The sequence below is a fragment of the Canis lupus genome, chromosome 29 (assembly GCF_011100685.1).
Source record: "Canis lupus familiaris isolate Mischka breed German Shepherd chromosome 29, alternate assembly UU_Cfam_GSD_1.0, whole genome shotgun sequence".
Lineage (NCBI taxonomy): Eukaryota > Metazoa > Chordata > Mammalia > Carnivora > Canidae > Canis > Canis lupus.
Window position 1 is genome coordinate 28690687 of NC_049250.1, and position 15152 is coordinate 28705838.

Below are 15152 nucleotides of genomic sequence, written 5' to 3' on the forward strand. Positions count from 1 at the left end.
ATGACACTGTCGCTTTCTGGGGATCTCTACGTGGGATAAAGAAAAGCGCGCTATCGTTTGGGATTAGGATATATAGCAAGTCGTTGTCTTTACATCCAAACCCTCCGCCCAATTCCGTCTTCGTAGCTGAGGGCTGAGGAGGATCTAACTCGCCAAATACTCTGGCAGGTGCCTCCATGAGGCCAGTGTGGAAGGTGTCCTCGCCTCAGCTTCCTTCCACCGTAGGAGATTTAACATCATGTGCCCTGCTAGACACTTGAAGGGAGCTCATTAAATGCTCACTTATGGTGTCTTCCAACTGTTGAACATTTCCACTGGGATGATGACAGAGACTCTAAAATGAACTTTTTGTTCTCCCTGAATCAGATTAGCTTCCCGATATGCCTATTTCAGGTAATGACACTCTGTAATCAGTCAGGCCCAGAATAGCGGTATCATTTTAACTCCCTTCTCTACCTTATCCCTAGAGGCAGGTGCCCACAAGTCCAACCCATTGTTCTCTCTGAAATGCCTGTCGCATCCACCGCTTCCTTCCATGTCCAAAGTTCCTATGGTATTTCGTGGCTTCAAAAGTGAAAGTTTCTAACAGGGCTCACTACACCCAGTTTCTCAAGGGACACACCCTCTCCTAAACCCCCTCCAGATAACACCACCAGATTCTTCTTCCCCCAAAATCCATTTAGAGGGACGCCTGGGTGGCTCAGCGGTTGAGCGTCTGCCTTCAGCCTCCGGGGGTGATCCTGGAGTCCTGGGATCGAGTCCCACATCGGGCTCCCTGCATGGAGCCTGCTTCTCCCTCTGCCTGTGTCTCTGCCTCTCTCTCTCTCTCTCTCTCTCTGTGGGTGTGTGTGTATGTGTGTCTCTCATGAATAAATAAATATTTTTTAAAAAAAATCCATTTAGATCACAGCGTATCCTGGTTGAACTTTTCATTTGTAATTATTCCATTCAAGAATTCAGAGGGAAAAGATAGTTTGAGCATTTTAACAGATGGGTGTGTTTGATCAAAAGCATGAGGCCAGCCAAAGCATGGCTGATTAGTATCAGGCAAGCCTGATACTAATCAGTATCAGTGAGTGTTTCCAAAGAATAAAGGGTGACTGAAATGGTTTCATCCCAAATGCAAGAAATTTTCCTTGGTAGATCTGGGAGATGAGTTTAGAGAGAGGCAGCAGGATCTTTCTCTGACCAGGAAGAATGAATATCCAGGACAAGGAGTTGGCTGACAGATACGGGCAGGGTGATAGTAGGGGACGAAGCTGTGAGACAAGTGGGCTAGTGGTTAGGTATGTGGTCTCAGGAGCCAGAGTGTCTGGGTTTGAACCCTGGGTCTCGAACTTACCAACAATATATCACCACCTCACTGTGCGTTAGTTTGCTCATCTGTAAAATGGAGATAATAGTAGCACCCACCTAATAGTAAAGTTCTTTTGTAGGATAATGAGTTAATATGTGCAGTCATCTTAGAAGAGGGCCTAGCCTAAGGAAGGTCTATATAAAAGCTCATTATGTTAAATATTTTGATGACATTATATAAACACAGTGACTTGGGTTACTCTCAAAGAGTAATGAGGTAGCTCTCCTTTTAGTAAACTCAGAACTGTCAATAACTAGCAAGAACATGCTTTTAAAGCCGACTACATCTTATCAAAAAGCTATGGTCAGGTCAAGGATAAAGCTTTTTACATCTGAAATTGCCATAGATGAGAGAGAGTAAATGTTTTCCTGAGAACTGAGCAGAAACACAGAGTTAAGTGAGTCTGTGATTATATTTGTGGATTAGTAGGAGAGGTACTAATTAACACCATTGTACTTTCTTTCAAAATTGCTATATATGCTTTGAAATCAGCTTGTTCTTTTTCTTAGGTCACCTCAACAGAGCTCATACATACCCCCATTGGGCCTGAGAGACTGCCCTCTGATTGGGAGAAAAAGATTGGCCTTAATATCGGGACCGTTAAGTGCGGGATAATGTCACAAAAGCAGTTTGGCTCAATCTAGGCTTTGAGGGCTGAGAAGGATCTAGATGGGCAGGAAAAGCAGCATTGTGCAGGCTTTGGTCTTTCATGGTCTTTCATGAAGACCAACCTCATGAAATGAGAGTACATTTGGCGGGAAGTAAAATCAAATTACCTGATTCATCAGGAATCAAGAAGTATCTCATGATACGAGCTCATGACACACTGTGCTCGTGGGCTCAGAAGTCAATAGGTAGCTCATGATGCCAAGCAAATGGGGAGGATTCATTGATGCTTTGTCCCCCATGTTCCCTAAACATAGCAGTTTTACTTCCAAAACTAGGAACGCTTCCTGCCAAGGATGAGGCGTGCCCCTAAGTCATAGGCTAGGGAAGACAAATCTTCCAGAGAGTCTGATTTAACACATCATCATCTGAAACATTCCATCATTCATTCAATATGTATTTAGTGAGCCCCGCTGAGTGCCAGGCTTTGTTCTGGGCACTGGTATGCAGCAGTGAACAAAATAACCCTCAGTAGGGAGGGAAGTAGACAATAACCAAAGAAAATAAATGAATTATATGGTTTCACAGATCCAATAAGTGCTATAGAGAAAAACAAAGCAGAGGAAGGGGGTAAAACAAGGTGCTAGAAGGTTAACACAAATAAATAATAATGTTTAATGTTTAATTTCTTAGTCATTATTAAATGATAATTATGTATTAAAATTAAAATTATATTTATATTTATTACACGGTATTGCTATTTGTATTTGATATGTATGATATTTCATATATACTTAACATAAATAAATGTATTAAAACAAACATAAGGATCATATGGAGAATAATGTAAAATCTGAATGAAAATTTCCAGCAGTGGCCGTGTCAAGCATCACACTGAACTCCAGTTTCTCAACCTTGGATGGGATCCATTCTCCCCTGTATCCAGGGTGCTTTGGCCAAACAGTGTGAGAAGCACTGATGAAGACCAAGAGTGGGCTTTGCAGTAAGCACCACTCCATAACCCCAGGACAACTGGCTGCCTTGTGCCTGATTTCTTATAATCCTAAATGATACTTAAACTTTTGAGTTTCTAGCCCCTAAGATACCCAGAGCATTAAACAACAACAACAACAACAACATATATCTGAAAAACTATAGCAAAAAAAAAATCAGGCTCAGTTTGACATACTGTTCAATTTTTTAAAATTCAGTCTTCAGAAAAACAATAATCATGCTCCCCAAATCAAATCTGGCTATCAAATGAGGCATAGCCATAACCAGGGCAGAAATACAACAGACTTGTACTCACCAGCAGTAGCTCCTCCATGTCTTTGCGAACTTTAAATTGTTGGATTCCTTGAGAATGGTAGCTCCTTTTAAAAGTTATTTTAAAACTAAAAGTAAAAATTTGTCCTTTAAACAGTTTATAAAAGTAAGATTAGGTTAGTTTTTCCACACTTCTGGGAAACTTCAAAATGATTTCAGATGATGACTGTCATCCCACCATATGAAAAATAGATTAAGGCTAAGAGAATCACTCATTTATTACAACCTTCAGGCTGAAAGCCTGTGTAAGTCAAGCATAAACCTCCACCCAGATAAATGTTTCGTCCATGAGCAATTAAGTTAAGCCCTCTTTAACAACACAATGTACTTTCAACTTTAAAATACCTCCCAGAATCTTGAATTCTTTTTGAGCATAAAAATGATAGAATAACTGTCTTTTTAAGTGTAACACATATTTGCTATTTTGGAGTGTATGTGGGGTGTGTGTGTGTGTGATCTTATATTGTCATCTCATGTTGACACTTGAAAGCAATGGAAGGAACGCTGACTGGTATGTATCCCAGAGGCTTGGGTCCAAATCCTGTTCTGGGGATTTCTAGCCATGGGACACTAGTTAAGTCCCCTAATCTCTGCAGGGTACATAATAACTCTAAGATTAATGAATTGTATTCTTTCAGGCCTTCCGACTCTTGAGTTCCATGATGTAAGAAGACATTGACCTGATTTTATGATGAAACCAAATGCCCATTATTAAAATCCACAAATGGGGGATCCCTGGGTAGCTCAGCGGTTTGGCGCCTGCCTTCGGCCCAGGGTATGATCCTGGAGACCTGGGATCGAGTCCCGCGTTGGGCTCCCTGCATGGAGCCTGCTTCTCCCTCTGCCTGTGTCTCTGCCTCTCTCTCTGTCTATCATGAATAAATTAAAAATCTTTAAAAAAAAATAAAATAAAATCCACAAATGGAGTCTAATATATATGCCTACAAAGGTATGTACATATGTTTATTTATAGGTATCTCTTCAAAGCTAGTTTGAGGTGCTATATCTTAGGACCGCAATCTCTGTTTATGTCAACATCACTCTTAATTCCAGGGGCCGTCCTTGCTTTTCTGGGAATGCAAAAATTATGAAATTATGCATACACTTGCTACCACCTTATTTTACTAGCTATCTCTCTGGTGATAAGATGCCCTAATGGCTATAAACCAATAGTTGCAATTTTATATTATTTGTATTAGTGCCCCCTTCTACAGAGTGAGGATTGCTTTAGTCTAGATGTGTATTTATTTCCTTCTAATGATATTTTCATATCTCTGAAGCTTTTTTTTCTCACCTTATTTTTCCTATAGTTTTTTTTCCCTTTTTTTTTTTTTTTCATCCAGGCCACTCTGGTACAAGTAACTGAAATCCTAGCCACCCTAAAGAAAAAAATGGGGGGAATGGATTTATCAGCCCAGGTAACTCAACCACAGATAAGCCTGAGCTTGGGGAAAAAATTAGATCACAGGCTTACATGATGTGTGGTCCTCTCTTTCTGTCTCTATCTCTCTCTGAGTGTCGGTCACTTGTGTCACGATCTGGTCAACTAGAACCAGGTCTGTTGGCAGCTCGGGCCACATACCCATCAGCCTTGCGACCATGAGCAGGGAAGCTCTTCACCATCTGCAGCAGTTAGGGAAATCCCAGCGAAGGACTCTGTGGTGAGCCCACATCTGTGGCCAGGGTGGAGTGTTGTGATTAGAAGTCTTCACCAAACCACAAGGTGAAAGGGAAAAAGAACGGTTACTGTACTCGGCAGAAAAAAGAACATAGAAGGCCATCATGCGTTAATAAATACAACCAATACTATCTAAAATCTGAAACATAGAAACAATTAGAAGGAAAAAAAATCATATCTAATCTCCCTACCCAAAGACAACTCTGTTATTGCTTTGATATATTTATTTTAATTTCTTTTCTACCATTGTGTTTTGTTTCATATTATTTTTCCACCTGCTTTTATAATGTGAGCTTTTCTCTTACACACTGCAGTACAGCTTGTAGATGGATTATGAGCTAGTAGGAAAAAAATAAATCATGAAAATATCACAAGAAATGTGCATAAATATTTTTATGATCTCTGGGGAATGATAGCCATTTTATTTTTTAAAAGACTTTTTTATTTATTTGACACACAGAGAGAGAGAGAGAGAATACAAGCAGGGGTAGTGTCAGGCAGAAAGAGAGGCAGAGGCAGGCTCCCCACGGAGCAGGGAACCCAACATGGGACTTGATCTTGATCCCAGGACTCTGGGATCACGACCTGCGTAGAAGGCAGACACTTAACCAACTGAGCCACCTAGGTGCCTGACAATAGCCATTTTAAAAAAGATATCAGCTTGGAGCCATAGCAAAAAGCTGATCAATTTGATCACACACACAAAAAATTAAACTTTATGACAAAGGCGCTTTTGTAAAGTTTTAAAATAAGTGAAAGATGATTAGAAAACATTTTAAATCTAAAACCAGGAATTAATATAGACCAAAATATAACTCAATATTATTAAAACAATTACATATACTCTTCATACTCTTCACCTATCAGGTAGAAATTTTAAATCTTTGATAACATGCAGTGTTACTGAGAGTCTGAAGAAATAGGGACTCAGGTATACTGCTGCAATATCAATCATGATTCTAAAATGCACTTGTCATTTGAAGCCAGCAATTCCACTTCCCACTATGTATCCTGAAGTGGTACTTGAGTGTAAAGGAGCACAGAGACTTGTTGCAGCACTGATTTTATTAGCCAAATATTGAAGACCACATAAATATCCAGCCACAGGAGAATTGTTTAAAAAGCAGCCTTTGCTAATGTGTGTACCCCTATGCAGCATCTAAAAAGAGTGAGGGAAGTCATTGTGTACTATAAGGGCAGGGGCTCCAATATTAAAGTGAAAGGGTAAGTTATAAAATATGTTTAAAGACGATCTTATTTGTGTGTAAAGCAAACCCCCATGAAGTATGCTATCTACTCCTACCTGGTGTGATTTCTGATGGAAAAATGGATAGATGGATATGAAAGTGTCCAAAGTATACCTTCCAACCTCTAGGAGGTGGACTGGATGGAAGGAGGAGGCGAAGGGGGTCTTCCACTTTCTCTATTTTTGACTTAAATGTATTCAAAGGACTTTTTTTTTTTTGTATTCAAAGGACTTAAAAAATGCATTTGAATATCACACAGTGCTTTTTCTTTTTAAAGGTTTTATTTATTTATTTGAAAGAGAGAAACGGAAATAGTGACAGAGATAGCCAGAGAGAAAAGGAGCACGGAGGAGAGGGAGAAGCAGGCTCCCCACTGAGCAGAGAGACTAATGTGAGTCTGGATCCCAGAACTATGGGATCATGACCTGAGCCAAAGGCAGACGCTTAACCCACTGAGCCACCCAGATGCCCCTCACATAGTGCATTTTAAAATAAAGAGTAAAATAAATAAATAAATAAATAAATAAATAATATAAAATAAAGAGTAAAAACTCTTCATAGCATTTTTAATCCCAGAATTTTCTGTCCAGCCACTGTGCTATGATTTTGCCGCAGCTTGGTATTTTAGTTAGGGTGCCATCAACGTTTGTACAGAAAGTATCATACAGCTTTGGGATGCTTTAATATCAGAGCCAGAGGTGGAATTCGTGGTCAAAGATTGTGCACAGTTTCTTGCTACATTTTACTAGATGCTGAAGGAGTTGCTGCAAGTTCCCTTCTGACAACCACGGGAAAGAGGCTGGTCTCTCACGCTGGCCCTTGCTTTGATCATATCGCAGTCCCTCCGTCTTTCCCTCTCTTTGCTGCTTTGATAAACGTTCCATCAAACCTCATTTTGTTTTAATTTATTTCTTTGATCATTAACGAAGGAAAGTATTTCCCCATGTGTTCAAGTTTTATTTCCCTTTCTGCGAATTCTTTTCTTATCCTTTGCCCATATGCCTGCAAGAGTCTGGATATTCCTCTTGTATGGGCTCTCCATATTACAAATCCTATTGCCATATATATTTTTTTTTTTTGCAAATACTTCTCTAGTATTTTGCAAATATTTGTCCTACTTTTTTGCAAATGTTTCTCTAAATTTCTTTGTGTTATCTTCCCCAGAGCTTTAGATTTATTCATGGGCTCCTCTTTCCCTTTCTTTGCTGGTTTTATTTACAAACTCTCATCACTGCTCCCCCTCCCCCATTCTGTACTAATAGCTTCGGCTAGCCCTCATCCCTTATCATTTTCCTTCAAATTTTATTTCCTTTAAAAAAAAAGGTTTTTGCAGCAAAGCTTCATTTTAATTCTGTTTATATGTTTATCCAACGTAATCACTTCCTTATATTAGAAGGATGTGCTATTGCTGGGATGAATTCTTAAATTTTCAGATTTGATCATCATTTACTCAGTTATTGATTACATGCCTTCCTGTCTATACTCCTGTTAAAAACTCTTTGCTTAACTTTTTCATCTTAATTGAAATACTTCTGTTTAAATTAGCATCATTGCCACCATAATATTTCTAATACATGCTTTCCAAAATATTAAACCCCACCCCTTTAACATTTTTAACATTAACACAAGTGTAAGCACATAAATCTTTCATCTGCTAGCACATTCTCCAATAACAGGAGTGGCCTGTGCCTGCACTGTACAATATGGTAGCCACTAGCCACATGTAGTGATGGAGCCCTTGAAATGTGGCCAGTACAAATGAGGAAGTAGTTTTAATTGTATTTAATTTTAATTATGTTTAATAACTATATATTGCTAGTGGCTATGTTACTAGACAGTGTCGGCTCAGACCTTTTCAGAGTTATTTCCTGCTTTTCAGATTCATTTTTGGGTGAACCTAACTGAGCTCATTAAAGACACAGAAATCACACTCATCATACTTTGCTGCAAATGCAAAATCAATACTACCACATTTTTTCCATCTACCCACCTAACTTCAAAAACCTAATATTTTTGAATCATTAGCTTTTATTTAACAATTGTCATTTATTACCTTCCTCGGGCTTCCAATTAGGCTATTTTCAGGTTTAAGAATGGTGAGATGTCAAAAGCTCCTAATCCGTCCCTCTGCCTCCAGTACTATTTTTATCTACACCATTTTAGTTCCTATGTTTGTTATTTTATTCTCAAATTATTCCAGGGGAAGGAGGACCTGAATTAACCCCAGCAACCTATAATAAGAGTCTTGAAAGCTATAAAATATAATGAGACATCAGCACATAACACATGCTGATATAAATGCCCCTGGGATTTCTTAAATGCTAATTTTAAGTTTCTTTTCGTTGTTGTTATTGTTATGTCTGTTAGCATGGGGGGGGGGAAGAGAGACGGAATTTTGTAAAGCATCTAAAAATTCCTCAGTGCTCACTATATCGTACTAGGGAATAGAATTTTCCCTAAACCGTGGTAGGTGTGAGGACTGTCCATCTGGCCCACACGCACGGATGGAGGAGGGCAGGGGGATGCAGGATAGCAGCCCCTGGTGTCTTGCATGCCTTTCACTATGGATACAGAGGTCACTTGCAATTTTTTTTGCATCTCTGTAAAAGCAGTGGTGAAGCTGCCTGTCCCACCACCTCCTATTTATAAACCCCACTATCCCCATGTCCCTGGTAGCTCCATCTGTTTACCTAGTCATAGCCACTATGGGCGCTTGATGTTTTGCTTCCTCTTGCCACATGACACGCAAAGCTGACTTCCAAGACCGTTGGCCTAAACTGAAATTTCAAACAAAACCTGGTACAAATATTGTTGTTTCTTGCTCCTTTCCTGAGGTTGAGAGGAGGGAAGAAAAAAAAGAAGAAGATGATGAACAGAAAAGGAAGGAGAAGAAAGAGGAAGAGACAAGAAAGGTGAGCCACAAGAAAATATAAGAAGAGTCTTGGCTTTTTGGTGACTTACTATTTATTTGTAATAATCCACACATAAAAGGTGCTTCCATGATTTAAAATAGCATGTCCTTCAGAAATTTAGGGGATCCTCCCTGCCCCCTCTCCAATTCTCAGTGAAGAGAAAAAAAATAGCTACTTATGATCTTGGATATAAAAATAATGACCTTTACTTTTTTTTTTTTTCTAAATCATCCCCAATATGTTTTCAATCCAGAGTTTCAGCCCCCTGGCCATAGTCATTTCACTCATGTTGTTTTATGAATGTTTTTTTTGGTACGACTTCCACATGATTGTACTGTTAGTGATATTTTCCTATTAGCTTTAAATACCTTTCTCCCATTCTCACTCCACGTGTTGTCCTCAGTGACCTGTCTACCCCTTTCACATACTTTATGGATCATGTCATTCCCTACCTGGGATATTTATATTTTCTAGACTATAAAGTCTGATGTGGCTTAGGTATGCTTAGGCGTATGGGCTCCCATCTTTCAATTCATGTTATTTAGACTCATAAGATATTCCTGGTCAGGATTTGCTCCATAATTTGTGGGGCCCAATGTGACAATATGGATATGTGGGGATCCTTGCTCAAAATTATCAAGGACAGAGACAGTGGAGCATTTAACCAAAGTGGGCTCTTCCAAGCTTGGGGTTCTGAGTGACAGCTTGCAATGCCGTGAAGTGAACCCCATTTGCAGTTTTGTCCTATGATACTGGGAAGGGTGCGCATGGTCACTAGCAGCAAAACTTCATGTCTTACGGTCTCCTCCTCTTCCTTTAATCTAGATTCTTCTTTTTCCTGGGAAAATGACAGTCCAGTGTTCAGAATTGAGCGTTATTTTGTGCTTAGACCTGAAGGCATTCAGAACTTATTTGTTCTGTGAGGACTTGGACTCTTACTGAGGAAACTGAAGAATTTTGAGCAGTGGAGGGATGTAGTCAATGTGCATGTTAGGAAGGGGTTTTTTGGCAGCAGCATGGAGGGCAGACTTCTAGTTCTAGACTATCTAGAAGATATGGCAGTGACTGCAGAGTCAGGGAGCTCTGCCTTTGTCCAGGGGTGAAACAAAGAGAGTCTGAACAAAGCTGCAACATAAAGTGAGGAGAGGGTAGTTATGACAACTGCATACAAAGCAGAAATCAGCAAAACCTGGTGACCAGTAGGATTGGGCAGCACAAGAAAAGGAGCCAAGGACAATCTTCTGGTTCAGACTCACGGAAATAGGTTGATCTTAGCGATAGTCACAGAGGTAGGAGAAGCAGGAGAGAACCAGGCTGGGTAGGGAAGATAACAGTTCTATTTGGGGAAATGTTGAGTTTGAGGTGCCTATGGGCATCCAGATCAAGATGTACGATAGTTTTTTGATGTTTAAGAGATAGATCTAGAAAGCCTATACTGATATAGAAGCTGTGTTGGTCCTTGGCCAACTTGCCATTGGATGCTTTTCTTGCTCTGCCCTTTAGAACAGGTTGCTGACCTCAACAGGTTTTGTCTCAGGCTCCCTTCTCAGGGGCTGCTGGTTGGGTTTGGCCAAAGAGATGCCACGGTGGGAGAGAGTAAGGCAGAAGCCAGGAAATGTCACCCCCTTCTCTGCTCTAGACTATCGTCCTCCTGGGCTCATCTCCACTATGGCTCCAGTTGCCCCAGGGCACCAGAGCCATTGGCACCAGAGCCATGGTATAGCCCCACTTTTTCCTTCCATCCCTCCAGCCAGGAGGTAGCAGTTTCCTGCCACTGATTTCTAGGTTGTCTCAATACCGTTTGTTTGTTTTCCCAATTCTTCAGCACCTGTAAGGATGAAGTTCCTTGTATGTTTAAATTTAGAATGTTTTCTCTTTTCCTGCCTGACACAGAACTCATTACCATACATAGATGTTTGTTAAGGTAATTGAATGTGTTTTGACTGTAGATGACTGAACATCAAGTGAATTTGGTACCAAGTTGGTGCTATTAACAAGGGCATTTCCAGGGGACTCCTGAGGATGGAAGCCAGGTCACAGTGGATTTTTAAAGTGTCTGAGAATTTTAAAAAGTAATGAGTACCCATTTCAGGTTTTCATTTTTTTTTCTAGAAATTTAACTACTAAAGGGAGGAATGAAGGAAACTGTATGAAGGGAATTTTTGAGGATGAGAAAAGCCTGGGTATGATTAAAATAAAAGAAAGAAGAAAAAGGAACTGGAGAGGTAAGTGAAGAAGAAAGATCCTAACGGTGGTAGTATAAGATCCAGAGCCCCGTAGGTAGATTGACTTTGGGCAGAGGGTCGCTTACTCATCTCTTACAAGAGAAAGGGCCTCAAGAATGAAATAGATGTGGGAGTGAATGGGTGATGGGCACTGGGGGTTATTCTGTATGTTAGTAAATTGAACACCAATAAAAAATTAAAAAAAAAAAAGAATGAAATAGATGCAGACATTTTGGTAGGTAGGGGACCAGATAAGAATTTGATTTAGCAAAAAAAAAAAAAAAAAGAATTTGATTTAGCAAAGGCTTCTGTTTTCTCTGTGAAATAGCAGAGGTTATGCTGGTAGGTTTACAGAAAGTGGTGGAAAGTGGTGCTGGCCTCAAAGGGGAATGGGAGAAATTGCAGATACAGGTCAAGACCAAGTCACTGCAGGCCTGTGTGACATTCTCCAGTTTCTCTCAAAGCCATTGTGGGAGTGGCTCAAAATCCATTCTCCATGAACCAGTGGAATCACCTGGAAACCTACTAGATGTGCAAAATCTTAAGCCCTAGGCCTATTGAATCAGAAAATATGGGGGTGAGGTCCAGCGGTCTGTGTTTTAAGAAGCTCTCCAGGGAATTCTGATGCTCACTAAAGTTTGAGAACCTCTGTGCAGACTGTGGCCACCTGAGGTGTGGTCTGTAGATAAGCAGCTAATTTGCGATACATAATCTCAGCCTCTCCTTCCCCCAAATTGGAATCCGGATTTTATCAGGATCCCCAGGTGGTTTGAATGCACATTTAGTTAAGAAGCACTGAACTTGGTAGTTTATTCTCACCAAGGGTGTTTGGGGGTATTTATAGTGGATTCATGAAAGCTTAAACAGGATGTAATTTTTAGGGGAGCAATTTCAGGTTCAGTTTAGATGGCAGGGGATATATCGTGTTTAGAAGCTGAGAACCCCTTCTGACATCAAATGGCTGCACATTTCTTATAGCTGCACATTCTGTCTCCTTGTATGGATTACACATGAGACCAAATTAAAAAATACAAAACCAAACCAAAGCAAAGACAGCCCTTCATCATACAGCTGGCTAGTCCTTCAGCAAAGGTTATTGAGAGTCCAGCAAAGACTCTGAGATGCCCAGGTCGCTACCTAGTCCCTTCACTCGAGAGTCCCCCTCAACCAGAAGACACCCACCCAGGAACACATTACTGCCATGCCTCTGGGAGGACACGATCCTGATCCACTAGCAGATCAGGGAGGAGCAAGCCAGGTGCCCAGGGTGATGGGGGTGGGGGGAGCTCGTGGAATGAGGTCCTGCCAAAGGCGAGTGTCACAGGGTAACCGGGGATCCACCAGATGATGAAGTGGCAGGAAGGACATGGCAGGGAGAGATAAAAAAGGTGGGGCGGGGGGAGTGTGGTGCAGGGAGCAAAGGCATAGGGCCAGCAGGGAGAGTTCAGGAAGGCCACCTGGGGGATGGAAACACATACATTGCAATGCCAGGATAGTTTCATGAAAATAACTGCTCTCTTCCACTTTCTCAGTCCAAAGACTACATAGTCTTGCTTTTGCACACGACTCTGTGTGGGACTGCAGCTCAGCGGGCATGGTGGGAGAAGGCAGCAGGCGCATCCCCACACTTCCTACGGGACTCAACGGTCTAGAGAGGAAAATCCAGATGTGTTAGACGGTCCTATGGAGAAGCCCCTCGACTGTCACATCCTCTCTTCTCAATGAAGAAAAATCATGATTTCAGTGGCACAGAGAAATGTGAATACTTATGTTGAAGGCATTTGACAATCTCATTTTTTCACTCAAATCAACATGCCTAAGGGCACCCTAAAGTGTACCCAAGCCAGCAACACCAGCCTTCTCTCTGCATCCCCTGGGTTACACAGTCACCACTGGATTTATGCCAGACTACACCAAAATGAACATCTGAGAATTATTCCCCAAGGACCTCAGCTCTTCTCCCATTGCAGAGGGTGGGTATGAGGCCTGAGGCCCAAGGCCCAGACATAGTCTGCTGACTATCCTTTAGCCTTTAATATTTCTGCAGAAATGCATGATACTCTGTCTCCTAAATCGTCCCTCAAGAAAGAGGCAGAGCTTATGTTTGGACTTTACGACATCTCTCATTTTACCACGGTGCTCACTCGAACCCTAAATTTTGAACAATGGAGGCAAAGAAATGTAACTTAGATTAGGCAGCTTTTCCTGGGATCACCAGTGCTGCATGAACTGGAAAAAAGAATTCTAGACATCACCTTACAAGGCAAGATCATGTGTGATTTTGGTGTGGAGCTCGCAGGTAGCAGATGGATTTCTGTGGTTGGGAGGAAGTGTCCAGGGGCAACAGCATACACAGATCTACACAGCTCAGCTGTCCATGAACATCATGTGCTCTGGAAAACCGCTAGAAGACTGGAAACGTGGTTCTAGTGGTAGAAAAGACACTGCTATAGAAGACCCATATGGAAAGTATGGGTAAAATAGATCCAAGGAGTGTGAGAATGGAGAAAGCAATTTTAAAAGCTGAAATTACTATTTTGTACAATGTTTACTTTAAAATATTTGCCTAGGCACCTGGGTGGCTCAGTTGGTGAAGCGTCTGCCATCAGCTCAGGTCCTGATCCCAGGGTCCTGGGATCAGGTCCCACATGAGGCTCCCTGCTCAGCAGGGAGTCTGCTTCTCCCTCTGCCCCTCTCCTGTGCTTGTGATCTCTCTGCCTCTCTCTCTCAAATAAATGAAATCTTAAAAAAATATTTGCCTATAATTTAATGAATAGTGCTTTTACTCCTTTACGCACACTATGAAGTCCAATTCCATCTACCCGTTGAGTAAATGACTCATTTATCTGATGCCCTGAACTACTTGGATGTTAACACAGGCATCTCAAATAAAACATGACCAAAACAGAATTCTTGGCTTTCTCTACACATTGATTCTTTCTACAGTTTTGCTCCTTTCAGTAAATGGCACTGCAGTTTACCCAGTACCTTAAACAGAAGCCTAGACATCATTCTTGATTCCTTTTTCTCCCACATCCCAGCTTTATCTTCAGAATACATCCCAAATTCGGGGATCCCTGGGTGGCTCAGCAGGTTTAGCACCTGCCTTCGGCCCAAGGCGTGATCCTGGGGTCCCGGGATCGAGTCCCACGTTGGGCTCCCTGCGTGGAGCCTGCTTCTCCCTCTGCCTGTGTCTCTGCCTCTCTCTCCCACTTCTGTGTATCTCATGAACAAGTAAATAAAAACAAAAACAAAATACATCCCAAATTCAACCAAACCCAGCACCTCTACCGCTACCATATTTCTCTAGCACCCATCATCTCATAGTGGGACTATCACACTAGTCTCCCAACTAATCCTATGGCTTTCACTTTAGTCTTCCTATAGGCAAACCTTCACACAGCAGCCAAATTGTCTTAAACACACAACACAAAGTATGCCTCTCTCCTATCTAGCAGCCTCCAATGATTTCGCATCACACTCAGAAGAAATCTAAACAACCCCAGGAGTCCTAGAAGACCCCGAATAATCTAGCCCCATCCCACCTCTAGCTAACCTGCTCTCCTCTTCCTCTTCTATCTACACCACCTGTCAGACTTCCTTGATCACATCAAACTCATGTGCATGTCAGGCCGTCACACTTTCAATCCCCTCTGCCAGAATGTCCTTTGTCAGGTCTTAGCATGGCCTGCTGGCTCTTGTGCTTTGCTCGGGTCCTACTCGATACCACCACCTTTTCTAACCACCCTGCTAAAGCCGCACCCCATATCCGATGCATTTTTTTTTCTTTAGAGCACTTAT

At 41.4% G+C, this 15152-nt stretch overlaps 1 long non-coding RNA gene across 1 annotated transcript; it reads left to right on the forward strand.

The window, feature by feature from the left end:
• Window positions 1–6815: 6815 nt before the first annotated feature.
• On the forward strand, window positions 6816–13961 carry LOC106558008. The gene is made up of 3 exons (XR_005380892.1): window positions 6816–9126; window positions 11239–11351; window positions 12884–13961. It is a non-coding gene; the product is annotated as an uncharacterized LOC106558008 (long non-coding RNA).
• The last annotated feature ends 1191 nt before the right edge of the window (window positions 13962–15152 follow it).